The following is a 17,821-nucleotide window of genomic DNA, read 5'->3' on the forward strand; positions in this document are numbered from 1 at the left end:
TGTGAGGTTCCGACTAGATATAGTCGGGCTCACCTTGACACATGGCTTGGACTCTGGAACCAGTCTCCTAGAGGGGGGTTGGACCCTCTTCCACTCTGGAGTTGCTCACGAGGAGAGGCGCCGAGCAGGGGTTGCCATACTTATTGCCCCCTGGCTGGGTGCCTGTACATTGGGGTTTACCACGGTGGACGAGAGGGTAACCTCCCTTCGCCTTCGGGTGGGGGGACGGGTCCTGACTGTTGTTTGCGCTTATGCACCAAACAGCAGTTCAGAATACCCACAGTGACACACCTGGAGGAGCGTGATTTGGAGGAACACCAACCCCCCCCATCTGAACCGAAGCAGTGTTTTGTAATTGGACTTCTGTACTTGCTACAGATTGTCCATAATGAACACCATGTTCAAGCATAAGGGTGTCCATATGTGCACTTGGCAGTAGGACACCCTAGACCACAGTTCAATGATTGACTTTGTGGTCGTGTCATCGGACTTGTGACCGCATGTATTGGACACTCGGGTGAGGAGAGAGGCGGAGCTGTCATCACCACCTGGTGGTGGGTTGGCTCCGCTGTTGGGGGAGGAAGCCAGGCAGACCAAAGAATATACTGCAGGTCAGCTGGGAATGTCTGGTGGAATCCCCTGTCTTAAGGAGCTTCAACCCCTACCTCCAGCAGAACTTCACCCATGTCCTGGGGGAGGCAGGGGACACTGAGTCCGAATGGGCCATGTTCCACGCCTCCATTGTGGAGGTGGCTGACCGGAGCTGTGGCCGTAAGGTGGTCGTGCCTGTCGAGGCGACAATCCCTGAACCTGCGGGTGGACACTGGCAGTGAGGCATGGCGTCAAGCTATTGGGCCTTTTTAGCCTGTGGGACTCTGGAGGCAGCTGATGAGTACCGGCGGGCCAAACAGAACGTGACTTCGGCGGTCGCTGAGGCAAAAACTCGGGTATGGGAGGAGTTTGGCGAGGCTATGGAGAACGACTTCTGGACGGCTTCGAGGAGATTCTGGTCCACCATCCAGCAGCTCAGAGTGGGAAAGCGGTACAGCATCAACACTACTGATGGTGGGGATGGGGCGCTGCTGACCTCAGCTCAGGATGTTGTTAGTCGGTGGAAGGAATACTTCGAAGACCTTCTCAATCCCACCGACATGCCTTCCAATGAGGAAGCAGAGTCTGGGGACTTGGGGGTGGACTCACCTACCTCTAGGGCAGAAGTCGCTGAGGTGGTTAAAAAGCTTCTCGGTGGCTGTGCCCCGGGGGTGGATGAGATCCGGCCGGAGTTCCTCAAGGCTCTGGATGTTACAGAGTTGTCTTTGTGTGGACACACTCCTCAGCCTCCCTGGTAAGGTCTATTCAGGGCTGAATTCAGGAGAGTCAGTCACATAGTAAAACCTTGGATTCAGGAGAAGCAGTGTGGTTTTTGCCTTGGCCATGGAACAATGGACCAGCTTTATACTCTCAGCAGGGTCCTGGTGGGTGCGTAGGAGTTTGCCTGACCAGTCTACATGTATTTTGTAGACTTGAAGAAGGCATTCGACTACGTACCTCGGGCAGTCCTGTGGGGAGTGCTCCGGGAGTATGGGGTACCGGGCTACCTTATAAGAACTGTTCGGTCCCTGTACAAATGGTGTCAGAGCTTGGTCCGCATTGTCAGCAGTAAGTCGGACTTGTTTCCAGTGAGGGTTGGACTCCGCCAGGGCTGCCCTTTGTCACCAATTCTGTTCATAACTTTATGGACAGAATTTCTAGGTACAGCCAGGGCGTTGAGAGTGTCCGGTTTGGTGACCTCAGGATCAGGTCTCTGCTTTTTGCAGATGATGTGGTTCTGTTGGCCTCATCGGACCGTGACCTTCGGCTCTCACTGGAGCAGTTCGCAGCCGAGTGTAAAGTGACTGGAATGAAAATCAGCACCTCCAAATCCGAGACCATGATCCTCGGTCGGAAAAGGGTGGAGTACTCTTTCCGGATAGGGGAGGAAGTCCTTCTCCAAGTGGAGCAGTTTAAATATTTCAGGGTCTTGTTCATGATTGAGGAAAGAATGGAGTGGGAGATTGACAGGTGGATCGGTGCGGCGTCAGCAGTGATGCGGGTGCTGCATAGGTCTGTCATAGTGAAGAAGGAGCTGAACTAAAAGGCAAAGTCACCAGTCGATCTACGTTCCTACCCTCAGCTGTAGTCATGAGCTGTGGGTAGTGACCGAAAGAACGAGGTCGCGAATACAAGCAGCCGAAATGGGTTTCCTCCGCAGGGTGGCTGGGCTCTCCCTTCGAGATAGGGTGAGAAGCTCGGTCGTTCAAGAGGGACTCAGAATAGAGCCTCTGCTCCTCCGTATCGAGAGGAACCAGATGAGGTGGCTTCAGGCATCTGGTCAGGATGTCTCCTGGACGCCCCCCTGCTGAGGTGTTCCAGGCATGTCTCAATGGGAGGAGGCCCCGGGGAAGACGCAGGACACCCTGGAGGGACACATTTTGGAGTACAGGTATGTAGATGAAGCAAGATTTAACCTGATCAAAATAAGGCAACGTGGCAGGAACATAATAGGTCAGAGGGCCACAGTAGATGTACCAGGCCAGCGTGGGGGCAATATCAGAATGTGTGCTGCTATAGCCGAACATGGAGTAACTCACAATGCAGCCACCACTGGGCCCTGCAACACCAACGGCTTCTTCAGTTTTTGGATGGGCTCTAACAATGCTCTTATTCTAGAAAATGCAAGGGGGGTTGTGAGGGCCAACATGCCAAGCTATGCTGTGATTTGGGACCATGTACATTTTCACCATTCAAACCATGTGAGGGAATGGTTTGAACCCCACCAACAAATGATGACGATGTTCCTTAGTCGCCATTCCTCAACCCTAGTGAGGAATTCTTCTCTGCTTGGAGGTGGAAAGTGTTTGATTGCAGGCCCCATGATCAAATGTCATTACTCGAGGCAATGGATGCTGGCTGTGGGGACATCACATCTGAGGCTTGTCGGGCCTGGGCGCGGCATGTCAAACGATTTCTCCCACTTTGTCTCAGAAGAGAAAATATCAGGTGTGATCTAGTCACAATGATGTGGCCTAACAGGGAAGAGGGACTGGATTCCCCTTGAGGGATTTCACAGCACATCTGTGTTGCCCCTGCTCTAAAGCAGGGGGTATGTAAGACTAATTTTATGTATGTAAGATGCAATTTTATGCAGGTTTATCCATCTACAGTACACATATTTGTATGAATGTACTACATATTGTAAATGCACTACAGTACAGTAAATGTATAATGTTCAATTCCATATTTTTGAGTATATTTTATGTTATTTGGTTGTATGCTTTCTCAGTTACAGTAATTATCTGTAAATTTACAAATGCTTCACATTACATTTCATTCTGTTTTTTCTCTACATTAGATCTCAGTAAGGATTTAATTAAAAGATTGAAACATTTGCTGACTAAGTCTTGATGCACTGGTGAAAGTGTTTTATTCATTTGCCACAGTGATGACGTGATTGACTGATGTTTGATGCTCTGACACACGTGCGCGAGGTTTTCATTGTTTTAGTAGCTTCTGCACAGGTGTTAGGAAAAATGCATGAACTGTTTTGAGAACTGCATTAAGGGTGGTGAGAATGGTGTTTCCGATGAGGAAATTGCATGAAAGCAACTGAGAAAAAGTGGAATATTCACTTATGGGAGTAGAAAAGTAAACAAATAAGTAACGATAGTAAAATGCATCTGTCACAGTAATTGACCACCAGACATGGTGAGAAGCCGTTTTACATCTCCTGTGCCTCAGCCCAGGCTTGTAATGAGCCATGATGACTTCGTTAAACATGACCGCAGTCCTACCCCGAGTGGTCGAGGCATGTCTTTAACCCGCTCGGCCTTCTGCGAGACACTTATACCACCGTGACAACAACATGAGTCCACTCAGCTCCGCCCCCGCCCATCTACATGATACGCAGGCAATGGCTAAGACCATCCTATCACACTGCACATTATCGCGGCCGGCGAGTCCCTTGCCCGCGCTCTCTGCTTAAACAGTTCTCCATGATGACAAATTGATAGGCCCTCTGTCTCGCTATACCGTGATTAGGGAATATGAACTTTACCTTTGCTATTGACGTTTAAATGGGTCATAATATGCCAGCTTTATAATTCTATAAGTGCTTTGGCAGTGATTGATTCATTATTCGGGCAGCGGGCTAAGTGAGAGTGATGTATCTGTAATCTGCCCGGTCTGTTATAAATATCGCCGGCAGTGTGTGCCTCTGTTTCCGACATGGTGCTGGGGGTCTCTGGTTTTCTAATGGATATTACCAGGATAAATCAAGCTCTAATGCCCTCGCTTCCCAAAACGGAGTGGGCGCATTTCCTCCAGATGATACACAGTCACCATGGAAAACAATAACTAGTGTGTAATGAGGTCATGGCTAATGGCAGGAATTAAAAGGAATCGTATTAAACCACATAAAACCTTTCGGTGGCTTGTCGTAGACATGCTTCTGTACGGGAGGGGGTCAGGCAGCTTTTCTGTGCTCCTCACAAGCCCTTACTGCACGCGCTCCCCAGACGCCGTGATAGAGCGCGCGTGGTGCCAGGCGAGGTCAGGAGCGTCGCTGGTCTGCTATGTTTTAAAGTTAATTCCGTGTGAAAACAATTACGGCGATTCCTCACCGAGTCCATCGGAGGAACAGCTAATTACACAGCAGATGTTCAGCCTCATGGTCACTCTTCCAATAGAGCAGGAAGTTAATTGTGGACGAGAGTCAGGTAAGAGGAGTCAGCGTGTTGCCATGGGGATGGGGAGAGGTATCTGGAGATAGTGGGGATTTATTTGGGGGGGGGGGGGGGGGGCTCTGCTTACTCTCCCCTAATTAAAAAGTAAAAATGATTGGGAACCTTCAGCCCTTGTAGCATCAAGTCAAGTCAAACTTTATTGTCATTTCAAAATATGCAGGCATACAATGACACAAGAGAGTGTTTGTTTGAGGCTTAAAAATGGCTTAACATATAAGACAACAATAGACACAGAATACAATAATGAATGAAAAATAAATATGCTGTACAAACAGTGCGACTTTCAACCTGGCCTGTGCAGTGGATTCAACTGTAGACAGCGCACAGTGGAACATCAGTAGTTACATAAACATATGTAACCTATTGATCAGCAGCAATGAGATATCAAACATCATGTTCTTCTTGCTCACAACCTGGCTACACTCAGTGGTCTATAGTGATGAGTGTTTATATGCAATTTATGAATTAAAAATGAAGCCAATCTCCTTACTAATCAGGTTTTAAGCTACTGCCCTCACAGTAGTGCATGGAAGTCTTTTTTTTTATTAAGTAGGCCGTTTTGACTGTGACGTTGAAATATGATTGTTTTAATTACAAACCGTTTACTTAGTTTGGGTTCAGAGAAAGTGGTGTGAGGTCGCTAATTGCTGCCAAGGTCCACATGTATCATTTTGGTTATTTAGTCGGTTCTCTGGATGCTTTTCAGAAAAATGAGAAAAGCCATCCCCGAAAGCAAAGCGGGAAGTGTTTCCAGATCAATAAGAGATATACAAAAGGCATAACTCGATGAATAATGCATTTTTTTTATTCATATTTTTGCCATACTAAAGACAACCTATATCGTTAAGTCATTGTTGACCAAATGTTTTGATTACTGAAGGGTCAGAGATGACCTGGAGCCCATCCCAGGAAGCAGATGAATCATGTTTATTGAATTAATTTAACTTCTCTTCATAAATCTGTGTAACTTCCCTGCATGTGTTGTAATGTAATTGCATTGAGTCATAGTCATCAGTCATAGTTCTGTTGGTTTTATATTGATTTGTTACATTACACAATGCAGTATTGATCAGTATTATTTCCTGGAGGTCTACATAACAAAGGAAGGTTGGTTATAGTTACACACTAAAAGCTTGGTGCCTTCTGTAGTATTTTATGAACAATGATGGTGATTCCACTGAGGATTTGGTCCCGGTTCCCTAAACACTGATATTTCTACAAATTTACTACTGTACACAGAATTACAGCATAATCTGAGCTGCTAATGTTTCGTAGTAAAAAATATTAGTAGTAAAATATGAGAAAATTAACAGAGTTGAGAGATAAAATGAGAGATAAAAGCTAATAGGCCAACCTCGCAATAGTCCTTCTACAGTGGATGGTTTATCCTCAATATTGTGCAAGTCTTTTCAATTTCAGCTCATACGTCTTAAAATAATGACTGTGTGACTGCATTTGCTATGAAGGTTGGCTGAAAGTCTGTGCTTTTCCAAACTTTTTTGACTTTGACATGAAAAGGTATTTGCTCGCAAACTTCACAGTGATTGTTCCTGTTGCTTCGATAGTAGCAAAATCTGTCAGCACTTCATCGTAGACCGGAGCGCTGCCAGTTAATCTCATCCTATTGATAAAATGGGGGCACTTACAATAGACAGGCTGCGGATTTATAATGGTTCTACAGGAGTGCCCTCGCTGGCGCTCTGCTATTGGTCCTCACCGGTTCTCCTGCTCTTAGTGGGTCAACGAGTGCTGCCAAATTTTAAGTACATCGTTCTACTTTGGCCTCACATTGTGGCTGACTCCCCCCCCCCCGCCCCACTCTTCACGAACCAGTGGTGGACAGCGGCCAAGCCATGGGGATTGTGAGTTCCTCAGGCTCAAATCGCTCTCCCATATCAGCAGTTTGCTGGACACCAGTCCGTGTTCTGGTAAAGCTCACTAATGACTGTCTCTCACTGACCAACGGTCACTACTTACCTATCAATTCCATTAGAAAAGCACATCGTGTTGCTTTATGACCAGTCTACTTGTTTGTATTTTCTCGTTTCCAATCTTCAGTATTTTTGCTTCACTGCATTTCCCAAGTGTTAGAAGCTAGCTTGGCGTTTTTATGTTTTTTTTTTCTCTCGCTACGATATGTGGTTTGTATAGGCCTTAATGGTCGTGCGTATTTTAGAAATGCGGTATAGCAAATGCAATGCAGTAATGAGTTAGCTGCACCTCCCACGTTGGAAAATTATGTGAGTAAAAGCAATATGTACATATGAATAAAAACTTTACATATAAATTGTAATTGATATCAGAAAAATGAGGCTTTGGACTCCAGAGTGGGCGTGCCATGTTATCCTAATGATTTAAGTCTCCCTATTGGTTACTTTATTGCCCCCCCCCCCCGCCACATACACACACACACACACACACACACACACACAGGAAGTGAAGACCTGTTTGTTTGATTGCTATATTTCTTCATCTTCTTCATTTTATTCGTTATGTTGGTTTGTAATCCCAGGTTCCCAATGCATTTGAGTTCATTTCATTTCAAGTTCATTTAATTCCTTACAGATTGAGAAAATTGATAACCTCCCAAGATTCTTATTGTTATTAATTATCATTAATCTATGAAGGCCATGCTATCCCATCCAGGTGTATGCCAGCCTTATGTCCAGTGTAAGTGATACCTCTCACCATCACCAGGCTGAGTGGTTAGATGGGGAAGGACACGTGGATGGATAGATTATTATGTTTAAAATAGTTTATGACATTAACACTGATAACCGTTCATAGACAGCAGTAACTATATTTATAAAATAATATAATAAAGGGAATTGCTGTGGAGTAATAGTGTACTAAAGGCACTGTAACAGGAAATGCAGAGTACCTTATACATTACGCATGCATGCCTGTCATTCTTCATGTAGAGTAACACTAGAGGTGTTTGAATCAACAGAGTGACAGAATACCTACATGCCCTTTCAGGTCCTTCTAAGTTTTCCCAAGGTGTCACAGAATCGAAAAATTCCATAGACGCATATTAATTAAATCTGTTTTAATTACACTTTGTACAGACAGAGAGGCGCCATGATAATGTCGCTCTCTCTGAAGGTCAGCTATAATGGTACAGACACTATCTACCCCAGTCTACCTCAGGCAGCACAGGGCATAAGACTGGGGTGCACTCTGGATGGGATACCATTCCATACCAGATTTAGACATACCAATTAGACCAGCTGCATGTCATTGGATAGTGGGAGAAAAGCAGAGTACCTGAAGGAAACCTAACGCAGAGTCCAACAAACACACAGAGGGGAGGCGCGATTTGAAACTCCAGACCCCAGAATTCATCCTATCATATACTACAAACAAACACAGGGGAAAAGTGCACATTCAGAAAATCATATGGAGGTAAATTCATGAGAGAAAAATCCAAATCACCCACAATTAATGGTCAGGACTCCTTGAGTAAAAGCAGCGTACCACTTGTACCTGATGCTGATGCTAACGCAGTTTACAAAAAAAAAATAAAAACCCCCTGCACAGGAGAGAGCTGCATATCCATTCTGGCTGGTATTGACTGCTCACAGTAGGAAAATTGATCCGCTATACACGGTTCCTACATTCATTATAAGTCTTCTGGTATCTCTGATATATAGTTTGTGAGGTATATCTATAATGTGGACTGTGGTGCATTTCAGATGTTGCAGGGTGATTTAACCGCCTAGGTGTTTGGCATCACGCATAGCTGTAAACAGAGCTACCACACTTCCTAATGGAAAGGCAATCCCATTATGCTCGCTGCTCGGAAACACGGAGGACGGCGTGTGTTTTCATAAAGAGAAGCATTAATTGATAAGACTGTTTTGTAAACACTGTACGAGACTCCGAACTGGCCTGACAATCTTGTTACTGGTGTCAGCATAATTCGCACAGCCAGAACAAGCCATGTAGCCCTATCAGACTGACTTACAGTCATACCATCATATAAAACTTGCTGTATGACATTAAATCTCCTTATTTTCGTGCCTGTTTGTCTTTAAATATGCGACCTCAAGAACATTTATACACAATCCCGTGTAGTTTGTTTGATGAAGCAACTTTGTTGATTTTTTATACTGATGTGTCTATATCGTTTTCATTTTATAGGCTGTGGAAATAAATCATCATCGGTTTGTGCACATATTGTTTTATGCAGATACTTCTGGAAGGACTATACCCACCCAGAATTTATATTATATAATATAATTATATAATAATAATAATAATAATAATAATAATAATAATAATAATAATAATAATAATAATTCACTCCTGCAACGCCTCACTCTTGTAGCTTTGGGGTCCCCACCAGTCACCCGCAAACGGATACAGCCGGAATGGTGTTTGGCAAGCAAATAAAAACGACGTCACATAATGAAATGCCGAGCGATGGCAGAGGTAACGCTAACACGCTGTTGTAAATTTCATTTGTCATTAGAGCGCATTTTCGTAACGATGGTGCCCCTCAGGCTATTTACTGCCAAAATGCTCCGAACGCGCTCTGATTGGCTTTGGCGGATGTGATAAGTGAGGAAGAGAATCGTTTCTTTGCGGGACGTTATAGATGGGGACAGGATCCATTACATTTACATTTTATTAACTTAGCTGACACTCTTACTCAGTAATGTAATGTGCTCTGGCAACAACCGTTGTACATTATTGTTTTGATTTTACTGAAGTTTTGCACGTTTAATGGAAGCTTCTGCCTGACTATCTGCATGTGAAATGTTTGAACTGATGTATTACACACCCAGAGCCCAGAGTCCTGGACCCATAACTATATTAATAATCGTAATAATAATAACAACAAAAATATCATCTTATGATTATTATTTTGTTGTATTTGTCCTCATTCTTGTTGGTGATGGTAGTGGCAATACAGGTTTTTGTTGCAAAGAGCTGTACAATGGTGTGCTGTACAAAATTCTTCACTTTTATTATTTTCAATTTATTATACAAGCTTTATTCTTTATGAGTCATAATCATACCAATCCGGTTAAGCAAAGGTATTTGGTTTTACCAGATGCTAGCCGTTAGCATCTATTAGCAGACCCTTTTTCCACCAATCAGTGCTCACCGTAGCAAGCCCCAGGGCACGAGCATTGAAACCATTCTTGCAGTGATGCATAGTGTTTGGTAGAATCCCACTCTCCAGCCCTGAGGACACAGTTGAACAAACGCAGAATAATTATGAGGTACAGATTATCTGGAAGAGTGCTTGGAAGTACAGGAAATCCTCTACAAAGGATTGCCAACCGGCCCAAAAACCTTCCTCAGAATAAATAACTAGATTCATTTATCCAGTCAACCACTTATCCTGGTCAGGGTCGCAGAAGACCCAGGCAACCTAGGCTGCGGTAAATCTTGGATGGGATGTCAGTATCATTTAGAATCTCTAAAATATGTCAATATAGCAATATAAGCTATCTATTACAATAACAATGACAGTAGGCATGTTTTTCTTTTTCAAAAATTTCTGGGTAAAACCAGGCAGGTTTTGTTTTGGTCTTGGGATGGAAATGTTTCTCTGTGGTAGAGGGAGTATTCATCTGGAGCCGAAAAGACAAGAATGGGAAGAATCATTATCTCTTCTTGGAGGTTGCAGGTCACAGACCCCCACCTTCCCAGCAAGCTAAAAGATTCCAGAGTAATTGTTCAATTGCTCCACGGTCACTCTGACAATTTACCAAACCATTTGCTATCTAGCAGAGAGTAACCTGGCCCGAAACCCATAAGGTTAACAGCTTCTCACACATCCTTCCTGTGGAATAAAAAAAAAAAAACAAAAAATAAGATGACTTCATCTGTTATAGTTGCGATGGTTTCCAGGGTATAAAATGTAAAACATGGGTTTATACAAAACTTTTTAAACATGGAATTTATTCATCGGCTTTGTCATGCAAATACTGAAGACCTAAAATCATTAAGATGAGGAATGAGGATATTGATATATTTGGATCAGATGAAAACCGAAGCTGAATGTTAATGTAGTTACAATAGAAAATAGATTAATAATTATATTGGAAATATAAAGCAGTTTCCAACAGTCCATGGGCCGCTAGCGTACTGCATGCCGCAGCCCTGGGATTATACACAGGCCTGTTGTTTTATCATTAGAATTGAGCCAAGAAACCAGTATGCAGTTTAATGGAATTGCTTGATCAGTAACTGATTCACCAAGTGCAAAGTCCTTAGCAAAGTGAGCTATTTGAAAAGATGCAATTTCTCTTACTGGAGGCCTAGCTCAAAGGTAGCGGTTATTGGGGACTGAGCAGGGTAGCCGTTTAATCATTGCGGGATGTTCCACATTCGGAGGAAGTGTAGCATATAGTGAATCATTTTCGTGGGAATTAAAAGCAATTGTGGTCGTTTAAATGCATGATAGGCACAGCAAATTCGAGAAATGAAGAATCTACAGGTATTGATGTAGACAACAAGTATAACTAATGGAAAGTGCAGAGTGTGAAAAATGAATAGAGATTTAAAATCGGGCCTCCGCTTGTTTAAGGATAGATTTTGAGTTTATGATTGTTTTTTTACATCCAAGTATTTGGGTTTTCCCAGCATCACTTCAAACAAAAACAAACAGTGTGACAATACCTGAGGGTGGGGGGGGACTCACCATCTGTCCCAGGAGGGGAGTCAGGTGACTATCACTGTTCTCGTTGATTTAGTCCATCTGTTCTTCATTCCCAGTTTCCCTGTAAGTTATTGTGTTTGCGTTTGTTGTTACGGTATTCCTGGAGCGGATCTGTTGTCCCCATGTTCCTTTGGGGTGAGCTGTTTGGTGAACAGTGTTCCCTGGCGAGCCTGCAATTTTATGTCTGTTTATTTAGGGGGGGGGGGGTGGGAGGGGGCTTTTGCTGTCCTGTTCCGCACTTTCACTCCCATCTGTCCCTGGAAACGGAATTCCCGGACGGTCCATTTGGCTTGGATCACCGTGGGAAAATGTGAAAGAATGCAGCCTGCTTTTCAGAAGAGAAAGGAAAAGCTGATACTTCAAACAGCTAATGAGATTCATCTGTTACTGTTAAGGGGTTGAAGGCCGTCAGAAGCAGATCTTCATGTCTTCTCGCGTATCCATCCGAACACACGCCCCACACCTGGCTGCATGTATGCTTCTTTGCATCATGTAATTTCACTTTCCTCCAGAATATGCAAATCAGATCTCTTCTTTTTAAAGCCCACCCCCCCCCACTGACTGTATTCATAGGGGCCTGTTGCCTTTAGGACTGAACAGCTATCCCACCAGTGTGCCCCCCCCAGAGGTGGCAGACTAAGCATGGGTGACAGGTGAGATATTTTAAGCTCCCGTTCACCACAGGGACCGGGATCTTCTAGGAGGGCTATCCCAAAAAGAAAAAAGAAAGAGAGGAAGACTGTGGAATTTCTTGAGGGTGTCGCCAAATGTGGGAATGGTATCAGCAGCTGGCACTGGCCCCATTCCCTGACACCTCCCCATCCCGCGTCGGATGTGCTTCCGGTGGATCCGGTGAAATCTGCTGTCACAATCAGGTGTGGACCCTCTGCTTGGATTTTTCCGTACTACAAGCTCAACGGAAATGACAGTTTGTTCCCCAAAGAGCCATTTTCAACATTTATCAGTGGTCCAACAGAGATGTCCTGATTGACTGCACTGAATTCAGCATGCAGTGCAGACAGGAGGAGAAAAGCACTGGTGAACAGAGAGAAAAGAAACTGTGGCATTAGGATGGCAGAGAAGGATAATAGTGGTAACAGGAGTAGCGTTATTCTTGTCAATAGTCAGGGCCTTTCACTGTGCATGTGTGTGGCTCTACAAATCAGGACTGTGAGCAGGCGGTTGTCAGCTCAAATCCCCTGACTGGCAGAGTTGTGTCACTGTTTGGCCCTTGAGCAAGATCCATACTGTAACCCCAATTTTCTCCAGGTTTGCTGGATGCTTGCTGACCCTGAAGTCTGACCCCAAAAACTTGCTCTAACCTGTATATTTGTTTGCGTTTTTCATGGAGATCAAGATGAGATGCGTGAAAACTACTCAGTTTCCCCACAGGCGGTGAAGACAGTATCCACAAAGCGTGACAAAGAGCTGTCGTTAATCCAAAGTGCAGGTCAGCAATACAGAGGAATTATGTACAGTGATTTTATTTTGCCGGAAAGAAAAGTTAGCTGTGCTTTTTTTAATGATTTTCCATGCAGGCAGTATCGGATGTTACGGTGGCTTGTCTTCACCCGGAAAGCGGATGTTAAGACACAACGTGCCCAACACCATCTCCACCTCGCCACAGTGCAGCCGATTGGAGGTGGTGTGAACACCATTTCTTTCCTTGTTATATTTGCCAACTTTCCATCGCCCTGCATTATTTCCTGTCAGGCTTGGGGGTGGGGGGGGGACCTTCTCCAGACCAGACCTCCTGTCTACTGTCAGAGAAGGGGTTGGGGAGCGTGGAGGTGGAAGGGGGGGCCTACATTCCCTCATTATCACCTGTCTCCTGTCAAACAGAAGAAACTTCCAAGTCTCTGCTCAGGAAAGAAAAGGGTTGGCTCTAGTTTTTCTTATTATCATGTTCACTGTCAGACAGGAGAGAGCAGTAGCTCTCCACATTGTGAGAGCAGATTCATTAACGTCTGCTCTGCACAGAGTCAGTGTCATGTGACCCACCGTCGTGGGGGAAACATGCTTTTCAACTACTGATGACTCATGGGAAAACCAGGGGTCAAAAAAAATGTAGCATTTATATACAAAGAAGTTTCCTTTAAAAAGAGCGACACAGGGTACATTAAACTGCTGCAAAAAGGCAAGAACAGTTAATAAATGTTATGTTGCAGTTATTGTTTGTAAGTTTTCTATTAAGCGATAAGCCCTCTTTGTAATTTTGTGTGCAATTTCCTGCAGTGTCAGCTATACAGTCCTCGTATAAAGAAAGGTAAATTCTGGAAACATTAAGGTCACAGAGATTTATTAACGCGGCAGTTAAAATAAAATATATACATAATATCTTGAAGATGAAAATGTCCTCAGTCAAACTAAATAATGTACTATTTAATAACACACTTTCAATTTTCCCTGTAGAGCATCAGCATGTGAAGTATGTGCAACACAAAACAAAAAATTAATTTGTTACTTGTCTGAGGTTTCCTGTGGAAATATGGCTCTGTGGAGATAAATTAAGCATCTTAATTTTCATGGTCGGATAGGAAAGTATCAATCAGTCATGTTTTTGAGGGGAGACGCCGATGTTTTGTAGATTATTTTGTATATTTATTTGAGGGATTCAGAAGCGATAAATCCCCCAGCCATCCCAGATGTGTCTCACGATGGCTGTTTGGTAGGAGTGACGCTCATTATGTCCATGATTCAGCACAGAGGCTGGCTGTTGACCTCGTGTCTTGCGATGCTTAGCGCCCGAGCCGCTTAGCGCCTCTGGATGGGTGTCGCTTCAAGGCTCAGGAGAGGCAGCGGCTCCTTTGAGTTACTCCAGAGCATTAGCCGAGGGCCCCATTAAACGTCTAAGGACGGGCGTCTGACTAGAACGCCCAACGCGGAGCTGCTTAGTGGGAACACTGTTACTAGGCAACCGGTAACAAGACACAGCTTGAGGAGGACACAATGAGACGAGGGAAATGCAGAAAATTATTTTCCGAACGTACAGGAGACTGCCGTAGACGGGATCCAGTCCAAATTATCCTGTATTTGCTTCACTGACTGTTTTGGCAACAGAGACGTATAAAAACACAAATAAATATATGACATGTTATGCTTTTATTAGGAAACATAGAAGGTTGGGGGTTGGGGAGTGGCGTCTTCCCTGAGCTTGAATATCTACCTGAAAAATCCAGATTAGTTCTGATAACTTCATAGAAACCTAGATACACCAACACATTTATAGAGAGGGAAAAAAACAGGTCAATAAGCTGGCGAGGGTAACAGTATTTGAAACGATCCAGTATAGACTTTATGTAAACACTACATCCTTATGAAATTAGACAATTGTATAATGGAAAACATTCTGTTTATGAACCAGAAAAATGCTGCTTCGCATTTTATATATTTGTAGGAAAATTTGTTTTTAGAAGTATCTAATGTATTATTAATATGCTAAACTGGGAAATGCCTCGCTTACCAGTCTCTGTTCAGCAGCTAATGTCTGTGATTTAGCGACTGTTGTTTTGTTTACGTATGCAACGTTAATGTTTATCGCTTTTCTGCTAAAGTAAAGGAGTGATTACTAACCTTGGTGTGTCGTCAGTGCTTTCAGGGATGAATTAAACCCTGACATTCACCGCAAAAACAAGGCAGTACTGGCTTTTTCTGCAAAACACCGGTTACCATGCACATTTTACCCTTGGATTTAGAGAACGAGTAAAAGACTATTTGGGATGGTCAGCCTTTATTAAAATAAGCTGTAAAGCTCGTACCCGGTGTGATGAAAGGCAGTATTTGAAGCACAACGGTGTTTATATTTGCCGAGATTCATGGCTCACACTCGAGGTCACTGTAAAAAATAAAAGAATAAGAAACACACACATACACCGGGTTTTCTGGCAGAATGTGACCCAGTAAGGAATCAGACAAGGAGAAAAGAAAAATGTGTGTCTGTAGTTGGCCAAGCTGCATTTATTAAACAAAGACCAGTGCGACAGATCTGGCTCTCAGTCACTGATTCAGCAACAGAGGCAAGAAATGAAAATAACAAGGCAAATAATAAAGTAAATGAATAATCTGTCATGGGGGGAAGAAGGATTCTTTTTTATTTAATTTTTTTTTTTTTTAGGAAGTTAACATGGTCCTCCTGTGAGTCTGGTGATGAGTGATAATTCATCCTCGATTTTCTTGGGACTGTTCTGCTTTTCTCAGCCCTGCCCAGGTGGGGGGGGGGGGGGGCAGGCTGGGGTGGGGGTGGACCCTACGCCTTCATCACAAACCTGCTCCTTCTTCTTGGCTCTGGTTTTGGGTATAGGTCATCTCTGTACGTAGTTTGCGATGCTTCAGTCCCATACCATCGAACGACATACTCTTCAGCCGAACAGCCCGGCCTCGAAAATACCCCCCATTGCGGGAACGATGATTTCCAGAACACTTTCCAGATCTCCACGGCCTTAATTGGATAAGTGATTACTGAAAATAGATGGATGATGTATAATTATTGCGTAGGGCCCTGTTAAAGGGCCTTGGGATGCTCACATTTAAATGCAATTTTAGCATTTCATTGCTAATCAAAAAACATTAAGCAACACAAACTAAAATCATAGCAATTTTATTACAAATTGTACTGCAAATAATGATAAATGGATATATCATTAAATGTAATTTTTTAGACCCTCTTTTTCTATCGTTACGTTTATCCTTTGTGAATCGCTGAAATAGCCTTACCATAAATTACATCGAAGATTAAATAATTTGTGAAATTAGCATATTGTGTCCGTTTGAATTTTCAGCTTCTGTATTTTTTATTTAAACTTATTCCATAAATTATTTCCCTTCATTTTCATCTTCCCACCTTTCTCTGCCTTTCCCTCAAAATTGTAGCACTGCCATTTTAAATAGTCCTAACACATCATTGCTCTTGACTTAAAATATAAATTTATTTTTGGTCAAGGTTTTAGCACTGAAAAACAGGAGGCTAAGCAGAGAGTTTGCCTTTTAACCCATCAATTTATCCATCTGTTTATGTAATTTTCCATTCTACTTTTCGATGAATAGATGAGCACGGTGTTCCCAGTTATTATATAGAGTTCAGCATCCTCAGTGCAGCCTTAGCTTATGAATGTACCGTTTCTCGCCCGGTCGCGAGCCAAGCACCTGTCACCCAAAGGAGCAAATGCAACTTCCTGTTGACAAGCAATGACTGTGGCTTGAGGACTAATCTGGGAAAACGGTGCGAAGCCACAGTTAATAATGAGGAAATCCTTGAGGAAGGTCCTCGGGCACTTGTGCTCTCCCCCCTCATCAAACACCCACAACAACCTCGGGCAAACGGCAAGTGTCGATGCTAAGCATCCAGGTTTCAGCCCCGAAATAACAACGGCCAGAAGAACAGAGACAACAGCCTGGATGCTGACTGGCCATTGGTGCCATATTCCTAGTTAGTGATGCATCCAGTCTGCCCGCCCTGCATGTTGCAAAAGCTGAGCTGCGTTCAGTTTGTCATACCACACAAATGGGTTTGACTAACAGCTGTTAAATCAAGTTAAATTCTGTCCGGAGCAGAAAGTACATATTCTCAGTTTATGGACATTCATTTTCAGGTTTCTTCCTGGATGCTATCAATGTGAAACGATGCTTTTTGGTATCTATGCAAATTTTGGGGAAACAGTTCATGGACACTTTGTACATCTCTGACTACCACCACTCAAGACAAGCATTTGCATGGAGGGGGGGGCGAGGGGTTGTTGACCATAACCAGTCATTACACTTAGGAGGAGGGGAGGCAAAGTGACTTTTTGAATGGAGCCCTAAAAGATGAAAAATGCACCCCTGAGTGTTTCACACAAGTGAACAGCAAACCTCTTTGATTAATGATCAGCGGAAACAGGGAGACAAGCTGGCTTCTGTCCGTATGATGAAGCGGCTGATCAATCTGCAGCACTGGCACAAGAAAACACTGTCATACGCACCGTGGAAAGTTTAGCTACTGATAAAATTCAGTATCATGGCGTATTTGTTTTAATTTTAATCAGACAGCAAAAACAATGTCCTGTGTAAATAAATTCAAACTTTGAATTAATTATGTATGAACCTTATTTAACTTCATTTATCGTGAATGGACAGTTATCTAATACCAGCAAACAGTTTTTGTCTCATTATATTTTAATTGAGTTAAATTCATGGTAAAACAATTTTCTCGTCACAGCCTTTCTCCCTAACAGTGTCACTCACTGGATTTATGCCACTGCAAACAATGATACGGCTTATTCTGTACTTTGATTAAAATTCTGCTAATCTTGGCACCCTTACCAGGTGTATTTCAATGTCTAATTGCTGCAAACTTAATTGTATTTTCACTGGGAAAAGCTCTGATGAA

General features: G+C 43.4%; 1 protein-coding gene across 1 annotated transcript in view; it reads left to right on the forward strand.

Moving 5' to 3' along the window:
* The window catches only part of LOC125740075 (sodium/potassium-transporting ATPase subunit alpha-1-like), a 457,178-nt gene that overhangs the window by 118,950 nt on the left and 320,407 nt on the right, over window positions 1–17,821 (forward strand). The window lies entirely within an intron of this gene.

Source organism: Brienomyrus brachyistius, chromosome 1 (genome assembly GCF_023856365.1).
Source record: "Brienomyrus brachyistius isolate T26 chromosome 1, BBRACH_0.4, whole genome shotgun sequence".
Taxonomy (NCBI): domain Eukaryota; kingdom Metazoa; phylum Chordata; class Actinopteri; order Osteoglossiformes; family Mormyridae; genus Brienomyrus; species Brienomyrus brachyistius.